Source organism: Euprymna scolopes, chromosome 6, assembly GCF_053919585.1.
Source record: "Euprymna scolopes isolate OS-2025 chromosome 6, ASM5391958v1, whole genome shotgun sequence".
Classification (NCBI taxonomy): domain Eukaryota; kingdom Metazoa; phylum Mollusca; class Cephalopoda; order Sepiida; family Sepiolidae; genus Euprymna; species Euprymna scolopes.
The window spans coordinates 28,847,900-28,870,835 of NC_136487.1; the positions used below are offsets into that span (position 1 = coordinate 28,847,900).

Here is a 22,936-nt window from a genome sequence, read left to right on the forward strand (position 1 = left end):
CTCATTGTCTAGCGTTTCTGTTCACTTGTGAGTTTTTTTTTTTTAGTTTTCATTGTTTAATTGTTCAGACATTCTCATGTGCTTGTTTGCGTATACATACGTGTGTACCTTGATAATCTCATATGTTTGTTTTTATATGTCTTGACATTCTTATGCGATTGTTTGCGCATATAGATGTAAGTGTTGGCATTCTTGTGTATTTGTCCATGTGTGCGTGCATGAGTTTTCAAACTGTTACAAAAATGTATTTTTCTTTGTAAACAGAGAAGTGAACCGCATAAAAAGTTCATTCTTTTAAATCGTTTGTTTATACTGGTTTATACTGGTTAGTGGACAGTTAGTTTGAAGTGATGGCGTTTTTGCTATGGTTATTAGTTTTTTACCAAAAGAAATAAACTCTCCCCGCCCCTAAAAAAGAAGTAATGCCCAGGATGAGAGCTTTATGGGACAGAACAGATAGTACGTTTTGATCGTTAACGGAATGACAGTATGTACTCACACCATTTTCACAACATTTGCAGAAAGTTGGTATTTTACTTATATATGACATAATCACGTTGACAGACCGGTATTCGTCAGATTATCGAAGTTAAGCAACATTGAGTCTGCCTAGTATCAGATGGGTGACTATTTGGGAATTCTAGGCGCTGTATGTGTTCTCCGCTTATCTCGGCATTGTTTCCAGTCGCCCTGAGCCTCCAGTTGCAACTGGTATTTAACAACACCGACTCAGGAGAGGTGTGGTTGTAGATTGCGCAACTCTTGCCACGAAAGTTCTACGCGCAGACACACTTACAATGGGTATCCATAGTCTGTCAAGACTGAAGGAAGCGTTATACGACAAATTAAGGCACGACAAAGCACGACGAATGCTCCTGCTGATTCGTGTGACATTTAGGCACATAATTTGAGAAACCTGGGATTCTTATGTCAAGTTCAAGAAGAAGCAATCGATTTTGATTTAGACGAGCTGTTGTATTTTTCGCTGAAAATCTTCGTAAAAAAATGTTTTTTAAAGACTGACACGCCAAAATTTGATCGAATTATATAATTTGTTGATATAATCACTTTTCATTGTTATTATTTTGGTAAACATTAACTTAAAAAAAACTCTATAAAAACGAAAAGAACAAAACATTTACAATTAAAATATATATATATATATATATATATATATATATATATATATATATATATCACACAGACACGGAATGAACAAAATCAGTTGTAGTGCTTTGTTATACGTTTGCCACGCCTTAATTTGTCATACGTAATCAATAAAACCGTTAAAACTTGGACACAGAACTCAGAAAAACAAAAACACGAAAATATATATTATGTCGCTGATCCGGAATAAAGTTGATTCAGAACATTTTAATATATTGGTTTTTATTCATTTTTATACAAATATGAGCATACGTTTCTGAATTTTTGAAATGAGGATTGATTATCCGTATTATTTGGATTCTTCGGACTACTGTTCTCATTTTGAGTATTTATTTTCACAACGTTTCGGTCGATGTTACCTTCGACCTTCTTTAAGTGTATCTTGTCGAGCTCGGGAATTTGGGCAGAATTTCGGACGGAACCCTTTATTTACTTCACAGGGATAGTATACTCTCGTTCCTTCAGACATGAATGGATAGAGGTCCTAAGTAATTCGTAATTGTATTTTTCGGTCGCCGACATCGAGAATTGAACATTCAACCTTCAGAATATCACTTTTACAATTTTGCGACTTATTTAGGACCTCTATTTAGTCATGGCTGACGGAACGAGAGCGTTCTAACTCCCCCTAAAGTAAATAAAGGGTTGTTCCGTTCGAAATTCCGTCCACATTCCTGAGGTCGGCAGAAACATTTCTGGGTTCGACAAGACACACCTGAAGAAGGTCAGTGGTTACATCGACCGAAACGTTGTGAAAATGACATGTAAGATGAGAACAGTAGTCCGAAGAATCCAAATTATACGAATTTAAGCATAACTCTGAGTTAATTATTTTTATGCAAATATTTTAATTATAAACTATAAAGTATGTCAGGCCGGTTTGTATTTAACGAGAGAGATGATCTGGAGACCTACTGCAGCTAGATAACTTCTACTGGAAGCGTACATTCTGTTTTAGAGAGAAAAGTTTCGCGTACGTTCTGGAGACGATAAAAATTTTAACATACTTTCGAATGGGTATTCATCACCATCAACGGGCCTGCTGTTTTAACAACGTCGGTGACCACGGCTGTTCAAATTGTAGAGCCATGGTAATCTTGGGAAGACAAGTAAAAACGTTAGTTTCCCATTGCTTTCCATCTTGATTCGGGGGTGCATCTCCCGCAGTGAGTTAAACGCGCCCCCAGATACCAAACTGGAAATGTCTATGACTCAGCATGGTACATACAGCGCCTAGCCTGCCCTAATGGTCACTCATCTGGTTCTGGCCAGGCTCATCATTGCTTAACTTCGGTGATCTGGCGAGAACCGGTGTATTAACGTGACTTTGTCGTATATTAGTATTACCCCTAATTATATTCCGTTTACTAAAGGAGGATACAGGGAGGCTACATATCTCCTCATCTATACCCGCAACTTACTAAAAAGAGATCAACTTTTAGAAAACATCTTTCTTGTTAAAAAAAAATTGCCGTTGAATTAAGACAACAACGTTCACCCTCACATGCAGATTAAATTTTAATGTTTAAATTTGTCAAAGTAATTTTCGACTAGTCTGAAGGTCGAATTAGCTCAAATCACAAAAAGTAGAAAATAACAAGCAATTTCAAAAATGAAATTGATACTAGTAAAAACATCTATAATGTTTTTTTTGTGACATTTTAGCGTCGCGAAGTTCCTAGTTTCTGACTCAACCGCATTTTTCTCCTCCAAAATCTGACCCCACTTCTCTAGTTTCCGAGGGGATGGGGTGCTCGGCTAAGGGTAGGGTTGAAGCAAAAGTGTTATTGCTGCATGCAGTCAGATTTAGGCAAAAAGGCTTCAAATTACATTCTACTGGCATTAGTACTCGGCGTTGCCCGGTATTAAACGTAACGTTAAATTCCTTAAAAGAAAATGAATTAAAAAAACGGAAATAAACTGAAACATGTGCATGCGAGTATTATATATTTTCTAAACAGTTCACTTCTTTTAAGTAAAAAAAAAAGATACTCGGGCTGAGATCGAAACTAAAACTTAAAGACAGTGAGTCAAGTAGGATAACCATTAGTAAAAGTGTTTTCAAACCTCGTGAAACAGTTGACAAACAGATAAAAAAACAATGACGCCAAAGTACTATTATTTTTTTGAAAATTTGACTCTCTAGCAGCTCTTTTTTCCGGATAAAAACCAATAAAAAAGTTTTTCACATATCTGAATACACTATATACCAAATTTCCAGTCTGTAGATCAAAATGTCGTTGAGTATATAGGTTGAGAAATGTCCTCACACATTATATATATATATATATATATATATATATATATATATATATATATGCTAGCAGGGAGGCTCGATATATATATATATATGCTAGCAGGGAGGCTCGACGTTGCCCGGGGTTGATTGATGATCAACGAATAATCCACACTCCTATATCTTTATTGTCATCGAAATCCGTGAAATCGCTCGGGAGAAAGCTTCACATGCCTCCATGCAATAACTTAGTCCAAAATATATGTTATTCTATAGTGCACTTTAGAGAACGTACTGTTTCTTTAATAAAATTATTTTATATAAACGTCTTTCCAGTTAACGAAAAAACGAAAAACATTAAGAAATTTACGTGCGGGGTTTGAACCTACAAACCACGTCATGCAAAATATATAAATAAATAAAAGACAAAAAAAAAAACACGTAAATTTTCAAGTCTTATAAAATACTTTGCAGTTAATGAAAAAAAATTAAGAAATTTACGTTCGGAGTTTGTATCTACATATCACATCATGCAATAAAAAAAAAAAAGAACACGCTATCAAGTTAGCCACAGTAGAATTTTCACGGTCCGTTGTTCTATCATTGTTGCTAAGCGACGACATGGAAAAATGGCTTTACCGATGATAGATAAATTAAAATAACGGTTTCGATTATCGGTTATTATCGGGCGTATTCTGAGACCAAACCTAACTAAGATCACTCCCAGACTTATACACTAAAGTTCTGTAAATTTTAAAGAAAATCTGTTTAGCCGTTTCGGGATATATAAGGAACGAACTCAAACACACAGATAAAGTTGCATTTATATAATTGTAAAGATTAGTGGCCTGTCAAGGGGACAGAGGAGAGGACCGAAGGAGCAAAACTGCAGGACACTACATATACAAATGTAGGCAAAATATGGTATATTTTATTGGTTTGAAAGTATAGATTCTTTTTTATCAAGTGTCATAAAATTTTAACCATAGATTAGTATTATAATCCTCAAAAAGCCTGCAAATTTTCATGTAGTTTCGCCCCATAGAAGAAAAGATATGAGCATTCCAATATTCAATTTTGCTACCAGTATAGATACATCGATATATACAGTGGCGCCAAAAAGAAAGTCTGCACTTGTAATTTTTTCAGACTGCAAATTTAAGCTAGATTGGATGTAATTGTTTAAATAACCTATACCTCATTTATTTCGCTTTTTATTCCTCTATAATTTTACTTGTTCATATTTGACTTTTAATTGAAGCATCCTAGTGTACACATCCTTTTTTTAAAAATTAACTTAAAATCGAAAAGTCAAAAAGAAAACCCGCAACAACAAATGAGCTTAAAACCAGTTTAAAATATTCACAGTATCTCTAATCGTAATTGTTGTTGTTCCAGGTTATACAACGTAACATTTAGCCTATATGACTCGACTTTCTCTTAGTAAACGTCAGGAGCTCATTAATCTCCAACTGTCTTGTTCATCCAATTAAGAACTCGGCTACAGACTGAAATGTGATGAGAAAATGGTATGAATTAATGCAAAAGCACCAGAAACATCGGAGTTTTCGTGATGCCCCTAAATCCGGTAGACCTAGAGTTATTTTTTAGAGGCAAGACATTCGATCAAGATCCGCAGCATCAGAAACATATTTGAAACGGTTTCACAAATATAACAATGATGTAATCTTATTAAAAAGTGCTCTCTTTCTACAGTTAAGAGCAATTGAAAGAATTTAATTTGTGAAGCTGTGTTGCAAAAGGCGAGCCAATGATTCCTTTAAAGAACAGAAAGCGCCGCCTGGACTTCGTCAAAACAAATAAAGTCCATGACTCTTCATATTGGTCGAAAATGATTTTTAGCGACGAAAGCAAGTTCAATAGGCTAGGTAGTGATGGTAGGCAGTACGTCCGTCGAAGGAGGGTGAAGAATTTAATCCTAGGTACAGTTTCAACGCTGCAAGGTGGTGAAGGTTCAGTTTTGGTGTGGGGTGTTATTAGTGCCAATGGTCCAGGGTCTATAGTTCGCTTGCAAGGTCAAATTAATTCGATCAAGTACATTAATATGTTAACTGAGCATATTCTACCCTACTTTGGCCGGAAGTTGGATGAGAATCCCATCTTCATGTAGGATAATGCTCTCATTTACACAGCTGGCAATGTCAAGAGATTACAAGATATTCCGTGTTTTGATTAGCCTGCCCAATCTCCAGACCTCAATCCTATCGAAAACGTATGGTATAATATCAAACAACAGCTACGCAATAATAACATTTCAAATCTAGAACTTTGGACAAAAATTAAAGAGAAGTGGGATGCTCCTTCACCAGAGTATTGCCGCAGACTAATTCAAGGAATGCCCAAAAGATTGCAAGCTCTCTAATTTGACTATTCTACTAATTATTTACTAGTTAATTGTATTCCTGTTGTATTTGTGTTGCATAATTGCTCTAAAAGTACATTTAAATTACAATTTTCCATTGTGTGAAGTTTCTTTTTGCCTCGAGGCGAATCAAATGAGGATCGGTTGTTTAAACAGTTACATTCAATCTAGCTTAAATTTGCGGGTTATTTTTTTTTTTACTGACAAGTGCGGACTTTTGATTTGGCGATATACAATTTTTCTTTTGACAATTTTAGGAGTTCCAAATCTCAGTGACTATTGATCAGAATTTAACAAATAAAGGCTCGTTCAAAAAGTAATGACGTGAATTGTGTAGTGAGCTATGTGACATTTGCTCTTAAGGTCGCACATTAATGGGACCATCAATCATCCAGGGCCCATTTTGGCACTTTTTACAGCCATAAAATGTTTCATCGTCATTTGTTTTCCTAGTTTTGCATATGAATTACAAAATACCTTATATCTTTCCAAAACTTCTGGCCTAGACGGAGAGGAGACTAAAACTGCGATGAAATAACAGCAAAGGGAGACTTAATAATTTCAAATATTTCTCATATGTTATATTTCTCCTCTTTGGTTTTCATACATAAAATAAGGATTATTGGATACTGGAGATATTCATAGTCGTATCCTATTTCCAAAAGAAGAGGAGATATAACACATGAGAAATATTTGGAATCAAGTCTCCTCTTGCGGTTATTTCAGATCATCTGAAACCATAGCAGCAATTTTAGTCTCCCCTCTATCAGCTGTTTGGGAGAATATATATATATATATATATATATATATATATATATATATATATATATATATATATAATGACATATGTATATATATAATGACATATATATAATGACATATATATATAATGACATATATATATATATATATATATATATATATATATATATATATAATGACAAGGGGGGGGCTTTGCCCGGTCGTAAAATACGCTTAAATATGATATTTTAATTTGTCCAGATTTTGTATATTAATTGTAATTTCAAAAGTAAAACAGAAAGTATTTAGGTGCCATCAGCTAGAATCGAAACCAAAAGCAAAACTGTAGCATTCAAAGCTGGTGACGTTACCACTGTAATAACGTGACATGCATATGAACTGATTAAAAATTAAAAAAAAAAAAACTAAAATGAATATACAAAATGTTTAACGATTTTTGCAATTTTGATCCATTTTTGACCCCTTAAATACTAAAAGACTCACAAAAGAACGGCCCGTAAAAACCCCAATCATTTGAGGCCCCTATCTCCGCTCTGCGACTTTTAGTTTCGGAAGAGATAGAGTTTGAAAATATGGATACAGAGAGACTGATATATAGACTTTTATATATTAGATTATTGGCTACATAAGAGCATACAAGTTTCAACTGTGATTTTGTTCGAAATCCAACTTCATTAGGCCACTATTCGCATCCGTTTTCAAATACGACATTACGAATTATTTTTGTTTTTTCTTCAAATTTTTCGTTTTAATTTTTTAAGAGGAAAGGTAGATCATAAAAATGGGTGGGACAGAGAGTGATGAGGAAATGTATTTAATTTTTATTCTTGGTGATTCAGCGTATAATTCAACCTTATTTATTTTTATCATTCGACAATAAAATACGTCGCATCATTTAGAAAACTCTTTATACTAATTTATGACGCGTTAAAATTTTATCACGCATCTCTCTCTCTCTCTCTCTCTCTCTCTCTCTCTCTCTCTCTCTCTCTCTCTTTCATCCTAAGAAAGGCGATAAATACGCATAGATAAAATAAATTAAAAAATTTATGATTTTGTACGAGACAAGAAAATAGATCAAAGTAGGAAAACCTAGCGAGACACATCTAAAAACATAATATGTAATCTTAAGTATTTTATATAGAACAAATGCAGTTTAAATTCATAAATACACACACACACACACACACACAAACACACACACACACACACACACATATATATATATATATATATATATATATATATATATATTGGCTTGAGGCAGTTGCCTGTCTAGCCGCACTGATGAGCTGTGAAACAGCAAAACAGTACTTTATGTGGATGACTATATATATATATATATATATATATATATATATATATATATATATATATATATTAATGTGAAATAGAAAACAGAAATAATCAGCTGTTTATCATATAATTGTTTCGGAGATTTACGTGCGTGCACGCACGCACGCACACACACGCGCGCGCCCCCTCCCCCCACACATAATTATGTATCTTACATTTTTTCGTTCCAATTTTGCTACTGTCTATGTTTCATGTATCAACTTTATCGATTATGAACACTTTGCGAAATTTTATTTGAATTTTTCTCAACAGTCATGTCATCCTCATTTGCTCACACAGTTTGCACCATGAATGAAGTATGAATTTTAAAGTCCGAACTCTTGCATTTTTCAACGTTCATAATGAGCCTTCTTGAAAATCATTAGAGAGCTTCGAATAATTGTGCGAATATCTTTGAGAAGTGCGACGTAGTCTAGTTTACAGGCACGCAGACACAAAAATCTCTATCATAGCACGTATATAAGTCCCGTTAGGAACGTTGAAAAATGCAAGACTTTAAAATTCATACTGCCATGATGAAAACTCTGTCAGCAAATAAGGCTAAGAATAAGAAGACAATGAGAATACAATAAGAAAAACGGAATATGATTATTGCAAAGGCAGAAGATGCATTTTGACCTTATTCTTATTAAGATGAATGTTATAGGTAGAAGAGAAACTGTCAGCAAGAAGAGAGTTCCACAAACCTGCAGTTTTTGGAAAGAAGCTACTGGAACAAAACAGCGAACTGATGGAAACCACTAGATCAGACAATTCTGAAATTAGCACATGTCATAATAGTATTCATAGAAAAGACTGAGACTAGCAACATCACAATTGTCTAAATATATTTATCTATTTATATATCCATCTACCTCCTCACCTACCACTCTCTCTTTTTATCTATCTATCTATCTATCTATCTATCTATCTATCTATCTGTTTGTCTGTGTGTCTTTGTATTTTCCTATCTATATTCGCGTCTATCTATTTCTTTTTCTATTTCTATCTCTCCTCCTCTCTCTAGCTCTTAGTCTCTCTCTCCCTCTTTTCTCTCTCGATCTATCCATGTAATTCAATGAAACGTTTTCAAAGTAGGTAATTTCTATTTAACACTCCCCTTCTGACTCGATCTAATTACAACTCATGATGACCCATTCTCGAAGCGTTCATTATTCGATCTCGTCAACCTACAATTAGCCAAACACGTGACATGTTTATCAGCTTAAAATAACATTCTCATCGCTAAACGTGCAGTTTAAATGAACGCATCGTCGAAAGAAGGCGGGTAGGGGGAGGAGAGGTGAGAGTAAGTAGTTGATCTGATGCGACCATGCATCTTTTGCTGTGACTTTGTATATCTGTCGGTCCGTCAATCTATCAAGCTTACTTCTGAAATGGCAATTTAATCACCAAACGAATTTTATTGGTTTTAATAAGATGTGTACACAAATCTATGCAAGGGACTCTGCCCACCTGTCCGTCGGTCTGTCACGCTTAAGTTTAAAACAGTGTTTTCATCTTTTCATCTCCAAACACGGTGTCCCAATGATGCTGGGTTAAACAGGGTTAAGAGGGAAAAGATAACGGATTTTTTTAAGGAGTCACCACTTATCAAGGCCCGGAGGCCACTCGAGGATAAGGATTAATGGGTATACATAAATAGTGGATTTTTTGTAAATTGTATTACTAAGGGGGATGGCTCATCAAGAACTTGTTTACGTTGGACTCGAAGACAATCAGATTGTAGTCAGATATGCCAATCTATCATTGGCCGTACATGGCTTTTATGAAAGTAATGAATTGTATCAGAAGTGAGATATCTGCTGGAGCGGTAAAAGGATCCTGCCATTTTTTCCAGCGGTTATGGCAACGGATTTGACGTATGAGTTCCACTTCAGATCAGGAAAGAGAAAAGCAATGTCTTATGCACGACATGAAAAGAAACTGGAATCTTAGGAAGATCTCCATCATTCCAGTAATTATAGAAGCAACTCGATACATGAAAAATAAAATTCAAAACCTACCTGGTAAATATACCTGGTGAACTGTGCCATGGAGATTCAAATACTCGCGTGTCAAGAGATGGTTAGAATCTTAAAAAGATCTCTCGATTGGAATTTAAAAGATAGTATTGAATGTCTGGCATCCGGTAGAATACCTCATCCCTAGCTGGAACAAAATGATAAGAAGATTAAAAAGAAAAAAGCGCATTCTATTAATATAATTAAGGCACGACAAATAGATGACAAAGCGCAAAGGTCCTTTCTGATTCTCTTTTTGTGCGATAGTTAGGCACGACAAATTTAGGAATTACAAATTTCTGTTTTGTTTTCGTTGTCAAAACTGAACAAGTTATTTTTTTTTTTACTTCGAATGATTATTTAAAAATACGAATCAAATGTAAAAAAAAACCTTCCCTTAAATTAGAAGGAAAAAAATTGTTTACTTTTTATAATCGTAAATGTTTTTTTATTTTTTTATAGTAAATATTTTTTATGATAAATATTTATCAAGAAAATGCCACCAAAAAGTAAAGACATCAATAAATTACTTAATTTTACCAAATCTCGGTATGTCATTCTGCAAAAAATAAATTTATTTTTTTGTTTACAAAGATTTTCAAAGGAGAAAAAAACAGCACACTAGTCTATCTAAATTGAAATCGATTGCTTCTTGTTGTTCTTTATATAAGTTCTCAGGTTGCCTGAATGGCATGCCTAAATATCATCCATAGACAGAATCAGCAGGTCTGTCGCACATTTGTCGTGCCTTAATCTGTCGTGCATAATTATTAAAATCTACCAAACACTCGTTGACTGAACACAGCTTTAAATCTTGTTTTTTTTTTGTTTGTTTTAATACACATATAAATTCCTAAAAATGTGTGTTTCCCAGGAAGTATCTAACATATAAAACATAGTCGGTCTATTCACCGTTTCTTTGAAGTTAATACATTCTTAATACATTACATTTATTTACTAGCAGGACCTGGAGAAATTCCACGGAATGAGAAATGTATTTAATCAACAAAATGTTTTGATAAAGCTAATAGTTTTCTGAATAGCGCAAATACATAGGGTTTTTTTAACAAGAAAAATTTAAACACACAACAAATATTAGTTTATTAACATTTTTCATGAAAATAGCGTCCATTGTATTTTAAATATAGAACCGACCCAAATGAGATTAATTAATAAGTACTAATTAATACTCAGAAAGTAATATTGTGCTACATAGTTCAATGCAAATAATAAAATAGCGTTGTAAGAGTCACTCTTTAATTTACTCCTTCGGTCCAGCGTCTTTGGGCAGACAATGTTTTTCTTTTTCTTTTGCCCTATTTCTTTTGAATGTTCCTTTTCTAGGTAACGTTTCGCAGACTTTCATCGATGAAGAACCACTGCACGACGAAATTACTACGATTTCCTTTCTCACACCATAGCAACAATGCTTATATAATATTATAATGATATTCGAAAATAAGGCTACATCAAAGGAAGGTTACCCTCGTATTCTTGCCCAGGGTTGCCAGATTGGCCTTTTTAAAGTCAATTTCGCGAATTCGACCGTTTTTGAAGCTGTTTAGCCTTCAATGATTGAATTTGGCCTTTTTCAATGCGTAACGTAGGACTAACTAAACATAATATTGTGTAGATTTTGTTTCGATATAAATATATGGTTTTCATGCGAGTTATCAATTTTAATATTTAATCCTATCGTTATTTCATTTTAGACTAGCCTGGGTACCCAGCGTTGCTCGGGTGTTTGTAGATATGTGCTGAGCAAAGAAAAAAAAATTGTAGCAAAAAAAAAACAAAAAAAAACGTGACGCGTTAGCTGCTGCGCACATCACCAAACTGGAAGTGAGGTAGGTTCAAATTAAGGCTAGACAATCGAAAAGAAATGATGACTTTCGAAAATATCGGCGAAACAAAGCGACCCCTCCTTGTAGAAAAGTGCCCAGTTAAACGTGAAGGAATTAATGTTTTTCGCCAATTTTTCGATACTTGTGAAAATCCGTCACCTCTGCCGAAAGTTTTTGCGAGACATACATACATACATACATACATACATACATTTAAACAGTTTTTTGCCCTTTATATTATAGATTAGTATAATTATATAGGAAAGGTGAGAAGCGTCATTGTCACACTAGAACTACTATACCGAGATTCTATGTTTCCGTCATCATCTCTCTGATCCCCGTTTGGCATTGATTGAAATGAATGGCTCTCGTTTTGGGGAGGCTCCATGTTTTGACAAGCTTCTGAGTCTGACCTTTATTTCTGATCTGAGATGGAACGCGTACATTAAATTCGTTTGCTGGAAAAATCGTGGGATCGTTCTACCGCTCCATTAGATGTCTCACTACTGATGCAATTCTCTACTGGTATAAGAGCCAAATATGCCCAAGGATGGATTACTGTTGCTACATCTAGGCAGGAACTAGAAGCAACTTAATCTGCCTTGACATAATTCAAAATAGACTTCGTAGCCTAATGGGTGATGCTCTTTTCTTTTCCCTGCAACCTCTTTCATGCAGAAGAGACACAGCGAGCCTGTCTCAGCCTTATCATTATTTTCATAGCTAGTGCTCGTCTGAGTTCCAATCTATGTCTCCCCTTGCCTTACTTTCACGAAAAATACTCGTCTAACTGAAACCACTATCAATAATTTCCTCCACTCTTTATCTGTGCCTAAACCTAAACGTAGATCCCATGAACAAAGCTTCTTTCTTAGAAGTGCACGCCTATGGAACTATCTTCTGTTTGCCTGCTTTTCAACTCACTATAATATGATCGTCTTCAAGTCTAATGTAAACTAGTTCTTGATCCCACATTCTAAAGTAATCTAATTTATCAAATTTCTACAACTAACGATTACTACGACATTTTCCCATTGACTACCGCACACTCATTAACCGTTATCCTCGAGTGGCCTCCTGGCTTTGATAAAAAAATTTGTTAAAAAAAAAAACCCTCCCATTTATTAAAAATCGGATTTTATTTATCAAGACACATTCTTTCTAGGCACGATTTGATTAGCTAACTCTTTTTTTTATGGGAGCCATTTTGGTTATCCGCAAAACAAAAAGTGAAAAAAAAAATATATTAAGATGTTTATCTGCTTTTTTTTATGCATTTTTAATAAGTATAACATAATCCTTTTATTGATGTAGAGGTCGCCAAAACGAGGCTGTCGCTACCAGCAAACAATTAGACTGTTTAAAGAATTGTGGTAGCAATTCGAAAATATTTTGTCCCAAATTATTATTGCCTATAGCCTTTCTGTTATTAAATTAATGATAATTTCATAACAATTTCGTTTAATAATTAATATAATGACCAAGCGATAAGTAATGATTACTTAATTTACTTTTTAAATTATTTTATTTCTTCATTCCATAAATGAATTAATATATATATATATATATATATATATATATATATATATATATATATATATATATATATATATATATATATATATATGGAGGGAAAGACTCAGAGTGAGAGAGAGAGGGGGGAGAAGTAATAATTTAACGACAAAAAATACTGTATGAACATAAACGCAAGGAGATAGACAGATAAAAATATATAAAAATATGTATGCATATTAAGAGAGGAGTAGTGACGTAAAGATTATTTCGTTCTATCCGACTGCAAGATCTATGACACCAGGGTCAGAAAGTGGTATTGAGAAGTCAACGCCCCCGAGCAGAGGCACTCTGACCTACAATAAGTGGCATTCCCCGGAAAGGGCACATCAGGGGATTTGCAGGAAATTAACCAATTCTCAAAGAGAGAAGGCAAATTCTGAGGAGTGGACCTCCTAGAACTACACAGAACTAACATCCCACCGCAACCAACAGGGACCAGATCATTACAAGAATGCTCTAATCCCTGTTGATTTTGGGGCCCAAGGATAAAAATCCCTAGCCGAGATACAGACAGATAGACAGACAGACGAGCAGAGTGTGTGTGTGTGTGTGAGAGAGAGAGAGAAAGAGAAAGAGAGAGAGAGAGAATAGATAAGCAGCCATCGCTCCCTCTCTCTTTACTCTCTATACGTTCTTTTAATACTAATTTGGTTAAAAGCAGCTAGTGTTTTTGAAAAAAAAGTCTTAATTAATTCTCAAGGACAAGTGTTTCATCAAGAGAGTTACAGCTGTTTCGTTAACTTTTGATTGGCAAACCTTGTGAAGTACTACTCGAACACACTTTGTAGAACACTCTTATTAAATTAAATACTTGGGATAAGTAGCATTACATTATATATATATATATATATATATATATATATATATATGCATTATATATATATATATATATATATATATATATATATATATAGTCATTCACATACTCAGTACTGTTTCGCTGTATCACAATGATGCGAGTAGTGAATTAACGATGTTTTGACATCGTCTAAATGCCTAAGCTCGATTGTTTATACAAAGAGGATCGCTTAATACGCATATATATATATATATATATATATATATATATATATATATATATATATATATAGAGAGAGAGAGAGAGAGAGAGAGAGAGAGAGAGAGAGGGAGAGAGAGAAAGAGAGCGGGGTGGGAGTATATGTCATATAAATATGAAAAAAGTATTAAAATATATTGTCAGTAAAACGCAATTTATAAACCCTAACAAAAAATGTAATTAATCATTTACTACAATAAAGTAAAAAAACGTCTAATCTGATTATAACTAATAAATCATACCCCATGACTGAGTTGCTTCATAGGATTAACTTAGTTTATGAATTCAAATGCCCTTTGGGAGATTTTGTATTCAACAGTAAAGGTGAAAACATATACATAGGTTTGACTACCACGACATTGTCGAGAAGATTAACCATGCATCGTCCCGAAAACAGTGTTATATTTAACCACTTGACTAATCAACATTCCTGTCCCTTGTAGGAAGATTTTAGTTGACGACTAAAGCAACATCACAGCCTACACGAGCCATGAAAGCCAACAAACCGGAAGTCCAAGGCTCGAGTTTCGCCCTCATTTTCGCTCATAATTTAAACACATTATGAGGTTCTTGCATGTGAGACAAGTACTCCGTCATTTAAGCAAACGCACCACACACAAGAAAGTCTATTAACTAACGCAGATCAAGCGGAATTCGACTACAGAATGAACCTATTTCATCTCGAACAAAGGCTGTGGTCATTCATCCAATGAGAACCTAAGCACATGTCTCACAAGTAAGAATTTTAGAAGCAAGCTATAAGTACATTTTAATTTTTTATCTAAACATATGCTAATATATATATATATATATATAAATATATATATATATATATATATATATATATATATATATATATATATATATATATATATATATATATATATATATATACAACTATGTTACATTTGTGCGAAAGAATCCCAGCAAAATACGCGATGATAATGAAAAAAAAATCAATGTAAGAGCATGATATTTATTTTATATTTTACGGAAGTTAAAAAAAATTGAGGCTGGAGAGAATCCATTATTTTCGACTATTAATTGGTTCCTTCATTTTGGAAAACCGATGGTACCAATGTTTTCTGAACTTCTGTAAAATTATATATATAAATATATATATATATATATATATATATATATATACACACACATATATGTAATATATACACATATATGTAATATATACACATATATATAATATATACACATATATACAATATATACACATATATTTATAATATATGCACATATATAATACACACATATACATAATATATACACACACATATATAATACACACACACACACATATATATATATATATATATATATATAGTCATCCACATACAGTACTGTTTCGCTGTTTCACAGCTCATCAGTGCGGCTAGACAGGCAACTACCTCAAGCCAGGATTATATATATATATATATATATATATATATATATATATATATATATATATATATATATATATATATATATATATATATGCTGGACTTCCCCTGTCGATTTTGATATCACAGTTTAATGATCAGTTCGGATGTTTATGCTGAAGATCACATTTAAGTCCCGGGAGTTATCTGCAAACAAAACCATCAATTGGGCATGAGTGTTGTCAGAGATGGTTAATGATTTGTCGTACATATCTTGGTCTTTAATTTTCTTTCAGTTTGTTGATAAGATTTGCTTCAAAAGTTCTGATTTTCTCCTGCCACGTGAGTTTCCGTCTGTCCCTGTCAAGTGCCAATCCCTCAAAAGATTTAATTGGAATATTGAGGTCTGAAAGATTGTACTTAAGTTTGTCTTTGTATCGGAGCCAGGATCTGCCAGTCCGCCGTTGACCTCTTTTAAACTCACTATACGTTCGTCACTCAATCCGACAACGCCACTAGACCATCTAAAGTGTGTCTGGATAAGGAATGTTTGAAAGCTCCAATCTTACATATTTCAAGAAGTTCATAATCTGAGACTTTATCTTTAAATGTGTAGCAACATATAAAAACGAAGACATTATTTATGGAATACGGCAAATTGATTTATCTATGGTTGGTGAAGGAGCCAAGTTTCAGATCCAAACCAAAGCGTTGAGGGAACTTTTTATAAGCATTTTTTGTCTTTGTGTCTATTCTGACACTTTTATCATTTCCTTTTTTTTATTGGGTATCACCACTTATCAAGGCCCGGAAGCCACTCGGGGATAAGCGTTATTTTATGTACAATAATCAATGGGATAATATCGTAGTAATAGTTGGCATTGGAGATTTGATAAAGTGTTTTACTTAAGGGGGCCATTAACCAGGAATTTGTTTATGTTGGACTTGTAGTTGTAGTCAGGTGGGAAACAGGCAAACGGAAGAGAATTCCACAGGCGTGAACTTCTCAGAAAAAAGCTATGTTCATGGAATCTACATTTTGATTTTGGCACAGATAAAGAGTGGGGGAAATTACTGACAATGGTTTTAGCTAGACGGGTGTTTATCATGAAGGATTGGCGAGGGGGGTACCAGAGATTGGAGCTCGGACGAGCACTTGCCATGGAAATAACGATAAAACAAATACAGGCTCGCAACGTCTCTTCTGTGGGAGAGAGGTTGCAGGGAAGAGAAGTGAGCATCCCCACTAAGCCACAAAGTCTATTTTGTACTTTGTCAAGGCAGAATAAGCTGTTTTTTTAAGCCCAACCTAGTACTCCATCTTTGGACGTACTTGGCTTTTATAGAGATAGAGAATTGCATCAGAGATATCTTCTGGAACAGTAGAAGGATCCCACCATTTTTACTCTCCTCGTTTTTTAAAAGATGCTTTCTCATTATGAAAGCATCTTTGAAATCTTGTGGTACGTGTCCATGTCTCCAAATGGTTACAAATTATATATATATATATATATATATATATATATATATATATATATATATATATATATATATATATGGTTACAAATTATATATATATATGGTTACAAACTATATATATATGGTTACAAATTATATATATATATATATATATATATATATATATATATATTAGCAGAGAGACCCGTCGTTGCCTGGGATTGAATGATGATTAACGAATGTTTCACACTCCTATAATTTTATTGTCATTGAAATCGGTCAAAACGCCTATCTCTCAGTCAAATCGACTGATTATCTGCTCTAGTTGGAGACTCATCGCGATTAACCGGAAGGAAGATTCACATGCCCTCCTGAAGTGCCTTAATTCACGAGAAATTGTAGTCTACATTGCACTGTAGAGAACCTACTGTTGATTTTATGAAATTATTTTTTATATAATTGCTTGAATTAAAGTTTAAAATGCAAAAGTAAAGTATCATACATTCATTTCGAACGGACCCTTCTCATATAAAAGAACCTACTGTTGATTTTATATTTGAAATCAAAATTAAAAATTCCGCAAGAACTTTCTTGTCAACCTAATAAAACTTCTCAAACGCTCTTGTGATGTTAGACGGTGTAAAAGTGTAAACTTTGATCAAAATCGCCTGTTTTTTCTTTCATCGGATTAATTCGATTATCGATTATTGATACTTATCGATGACATTTCGATACAAAACCTAAGATTATTGCCAGGCACATAAAGTACCTTCGTTTGAAATTTCATAAATATCAGTTGGGTCGTTTTGGAGTCCATAGGGAACGAACTCACACACACAGAGTTCCTTAGTCGGCCAGAGGATTAGTTGGCCAAAACGTGGTGAGACAACAACAACCATGGAAGGCAGTAATTACTGAAGATAAAGTTAAAGAGATTCAGCATTTCTGTCCCGTCGCGGGTAACCACCTGATGAAAGCCAGAGGAATAGTTGGCCGAAACGTTGTGAAACACGTCCTGAAACAACTATGAAAATGATGATAACAGTCCGCAAAAAAAAATAAATAAATAAATAAATATACATATTACTCATCTCAGAAGATTCTAATAATAAAAGATTATACCATTTGGTACGAAGCCGATGATGGAAGACATCCAAAAAAATAACTTAGATTTATAAAATAAAAAAAAAAATCCAACTTTGGTTGCTTTTCGGGGCCCATGGCGCAGTGGATAGAGGCGTTGACTCTACAGTTCCAGGTGAGTATTGTCTGTAGATAGCGGTTTCAATTCTACCCAAAGCCGGCCAAAGGATTAGTTGCCCCAAAACGTGGCGAGACGACAACAACTATGGAAGGCAGTATCGTAAACCGATACAGTTAAAACACTCAGCATTCCTATCCCGTCGCAGTTAATCACCTTATGACAACCAAAGGAACAGTTGGCCTAAACGCCATAAAACAACAACAACTATAAAGATGGGGATAACAGTTTGCAAATAAATAAATAAATAAATAAATAATTTAGTCTGTTAGTTTTTATCTGCTATGACAGAATCGTGTGATGAACTTTTCTGTGCTCGTTTGTCTGGCTTGATTTTCGTCAATTGCAAGTACTTAAATAACTCGGAAACAATTTTAAACAAGACATTTTATATTTTATTACATATTCGCTCGGGCAAAATAACAGAGTAAAAGAGAAAGAGAGAGAGAGAGAAAGAGAGGGGGAGATAGATAGATAGATAGATAGATAGATAGATAGATAGATAGATAGGGTTGGATTTTAAGACTGGCAGTTATATTCAGGTCTAGGTACTAACACACGTGTATTTGTTTGTTTTCGACCTTTTTTTTTACTTGGGATGTTACTACTTACCAAATCCTGAAAGCCACTTTCCACTTTAGGATAAGGGGTAAGTGTTGGGTTGATAATGAGACAACATGATCAGTTATGGTGGATTTTTTTTTAGAGGACGACTCAATAAGAGTTTATTCACCTGAGATTTGAAAACGACCACGTTATAGTAAGTCGGAAAGCAGACACACGATATTGCGTTCCACTGACGGACAGTTCTAGGAAAGAAACTGCGCATAAATCTCATTTTCTACCTTTGTAGCATAGTCGTACATTTCCGGTTTTCGACTTCCGCTCACATTTTTCCCATGCGTCTCGTATTTGATCTGTTGATTCCTTGAAAGTTGCTTTTTTTTTTTTTATCTCATTTCTATTCAACGTCACGTAATATATAACATGTGTAAATGATAGAATTACCAAACGATAACAAAGACTAAAGCTGGCGACATCCGTCGATGTAACAATAGATCTTTTACTTCTTGCCAATTTACACTGTTGCGTATCTTCTGACATTTTCCAACATTTATTTAAAAAAATAAAGAAAATAAATGAATAACCATTGACCCTCTGCTTTCTATTTTCTATTAATCTATGATCTAGTGGATATTAATAGTGCATCCTCGATCGAATAAGTCAAATATGACAATTGATTTTCTCGTTTTTATTCCAAACATTCTGATGTATTGTCTTGCACATAGCACATTGCTCAGTATTTTTCAGCAAATTTTTCTTTTTGGAAATCGCTCCAGCCAACACATGGAGCTATTTGATTATATATATATATATATATATATATATATATATATATATATATATATATATATATATATATATATATATATATATGTGTGTGTGTGTGTGTGTGTGTGTGTGTAGCTTCATGCCTTGTCTTCTATCCTATTCTTTAAAGAACCTCAACATCTATTAAACTGTAGGAGAGAAATAGCGAGCAACTGTGTGCACAGCATAAATTTTACTCTAGGATAGCGATACAAAATAAATTTTTAAATTGACAATAACAACAGAAAATAAATAAATAAATAAATAAAACAAAGAATAAAATAAAATAAACATACATATTAATAAATAAGTCTCTCTCTCTCTCTCTCTCTCTCTCTCTATATATATATATATATATATATATATATATATATATATATATATATATATATATATATATAGCATAATATCCGAAATATAGAAAAAAAAACAAGATAACATATCCAACTACACCTAGGCTGAAAGTAGGCCAGCTTACTACAACAAAAGGATATCTACCCGTTCCATGAACACAAAAAGGGAAGGGGTAAACCGGAAGTTAACTGTACGTTTGTCCTGTAAGTGCCTGCCCATTGGCTGATTAGGATGGGCGCGGTGGAAACTAGAAAGCTGATTAGCTAACAAAAAACTCAATAGCATGTGCGTATATATAAACGCTCAGCAACTACAACTTTTCGCATAAGCCTGATGAATTTTCACGAGAATGAAACGTGGAATATCATGTGTAGCTTAATTGCCATATATATTTTCATAACTTACTAATATATATATATATATATATATAATATATATATATACGGTGATATGGGATACGGTGGCTCTAGAATACAGATTTTTCAAGTTACGATGTGGAATATGATGTTTTTACGACCCTTGGTTACGTTGTTTCCCCCCAACTTACGGCGTTATTTATGTCATTATTTAATTATATACATGTGTATGATATACTGTACTGTATTTTCTTACTAATTTTTAATGCCGTACTTGTACAAATGGAAATTCTTTAAACTTTCTTGAAGTTTTACATTTGGATTTTACCGTCACTGGATTTTTTTATCTTCCACCAGACTATCCATTCATGTGTAATCACCTTTTTCTTCACCATATTCCCTCTGCTTTTCTTTTTTTTGTTTTCAAGTAAGATCTTTGACTTACTTGTTGTTTCATCAAATACTTCTGCATGCAAAATCCGATCCTGCATTTTGCTAATTCCTACCCTCTGATGAGAAGGAAAGTATTTCTTCGAAACTCAGCGGATTAAGGACTATCCACTTATCCAGTGTTTCCTTTTCAGATTAAATATGTTTTTAACTCATTTCAAAATGTTTATTTACATATTTTATTAACAGTTTGTTCATATATATATATATATATATATATATATATATATATATATATATATATATATATGCATACATATATATGTATATATATAAATATATAAAATAAAAATTTATAACTATTTGCTCATATATATATATATATATATATATATATATATATATATATATATATATATATATATATATATATACATTACTTCAAGGTAAAAAAAAATCTAGAAAACAAAAAGTGTTTGATCGATAGATTCCGATTCAGAAAACAACAATTCTTCCTCCATTTGTCAGAAACCCCGTTCATCATATATGAGGACTAAAAGTCAAATTAAAACTTAAATAAATCTAATCAATTATAATACTTAATCGATTGTTCAATTTGTGTCGATTTTGTACATTCCTGACTTCTTGTTCACGTTCAATAGTTCCTTTAAATCAGATTCCGTCATCGATTCCTCCATCAATTTTTATTACCTATTTCCTTTTTCCTCCACATATTTTTCACGTCTATTTCTCTACTTTTTCCCCACCAATTCTTTCACCTATTTTACTGCATATTCCTCCACCGACTCCCCTACCTGTCCATGAGCCTATTCATTCACTCATTCCTCTCTATCTCCTCCATATAATCACCATATTCAGTTATATATTCCTCCGCTTATTCCTCCATCTGTTTCTCTACCTTTTTCCTCATCAAATTTCTTGGCTTATTTTACTGTCTATTCCTCCACAGATTCCTCCGCCTACCTACGAGCCTATTCATTCAATTATTCCTTTATATCTTCCCTATTCAACTATTCCCTGGTCCGTGCCTCCATATATTTATCTACTTTTTCCCCTTCCAAATTTCTCACCTATTTTACTATCTATTCCTCCACCGATTCACACACCTATCCATGCACCTATTCATTTACCTATCCTATATCTATTCCTCCACCTATTCCTCAGCCTTATCCTCCATCTATGCCTCCTTCTCTTTCTCCACTTGTTCATACCGATTCACCGATTTAAAATTGTATAAACCTTAACTTTTGTCATTTATTCATCGATAAATTATCTGCTGTTGATTGAAGGTCAAGTTAATAAATAATGTCGAAGAGTGACTCATGCGCTGCAGAAGGTGGGACTGTTTGATATTGCGTCGTATTTACAGCCAGAGTCTGATTTGGATCAAATTTCCTTAAGCCACTTTTTTTTATTGATCCAGGAAATGAATAATCATTTGAGCTTTAGCCAATCAGATTACTTCCTTTTCATATGACTATATTTGAATGGCAGAAAGAACATAAATATAGATCACTAATTAATGGTGTTGTTATTGTTGTTTTATTACATGTTCGACTAATCCAAGTAAATGCATGTGTATTGATATAATAAAGAAAGTGAATTCTATGTATATTTTTGAGTCAATCAATATTAACGAGAGTGTTTCCAGACCTATGTCATGGGAAGGGTTCTAGAGATTCTAAAATAAAGTACACGGGTAGCAGGGGATGGGGTTGCAAAAAATAAATGAATAAAAAATATGCTGTCATGTCTGGAATTTCATTTAGGGTTAATTGAATTTTAAACGTTTGCCCGAGGAAGTAGATTCGCCGTATTTCCGGCCACATAAAACCCTGGGATTGGCAAGAGATATTTGTAAAACGAGATGTTCAGATACGTCACTCACACGTTTAGCCCGCCAATAATTTATACAATTAAAAAATAAATTCGAAAACTATAACTTATTAAAGAACATCGTATATTT

At 33.6% G+C, this 22,936-nt stretch overlaps 1 protein-coding gene and 1 long non-coding RNA gene across 3 annotated transcripts in view; one reads left to right on the forward strand and one right to left on the reverse strand.

The window, feature by feature from the left end:
- The window catches only part of LOC145277591 (uncharacterized), a 351,477-nt gene that overhangs the window by 188,548 nt on the left and 139,993 nt on the right, over positions 1 to 22,936 (forward strand). The gene's annotated exons all lie outside the window — the stretch shown is intronic.
- Positions 1 to 22,936, reverse strand: part of LOC145277593 (uncharacterized) — a 127,198-nt gene that overhangs the window by 14,493 nt on the left and 89,769 nt on the right. Inside the window, exon 2 of the long non-coding RNA XR_013868164.1 lies at positions 9,911 to 10,055. This is a non-coding gene — a long non-coding RNA (uncharacterized LOC145277593). The remainder of the gene's footprint in view (positions 1 to 9,910; positions 10,056 to 22,936) is intronic.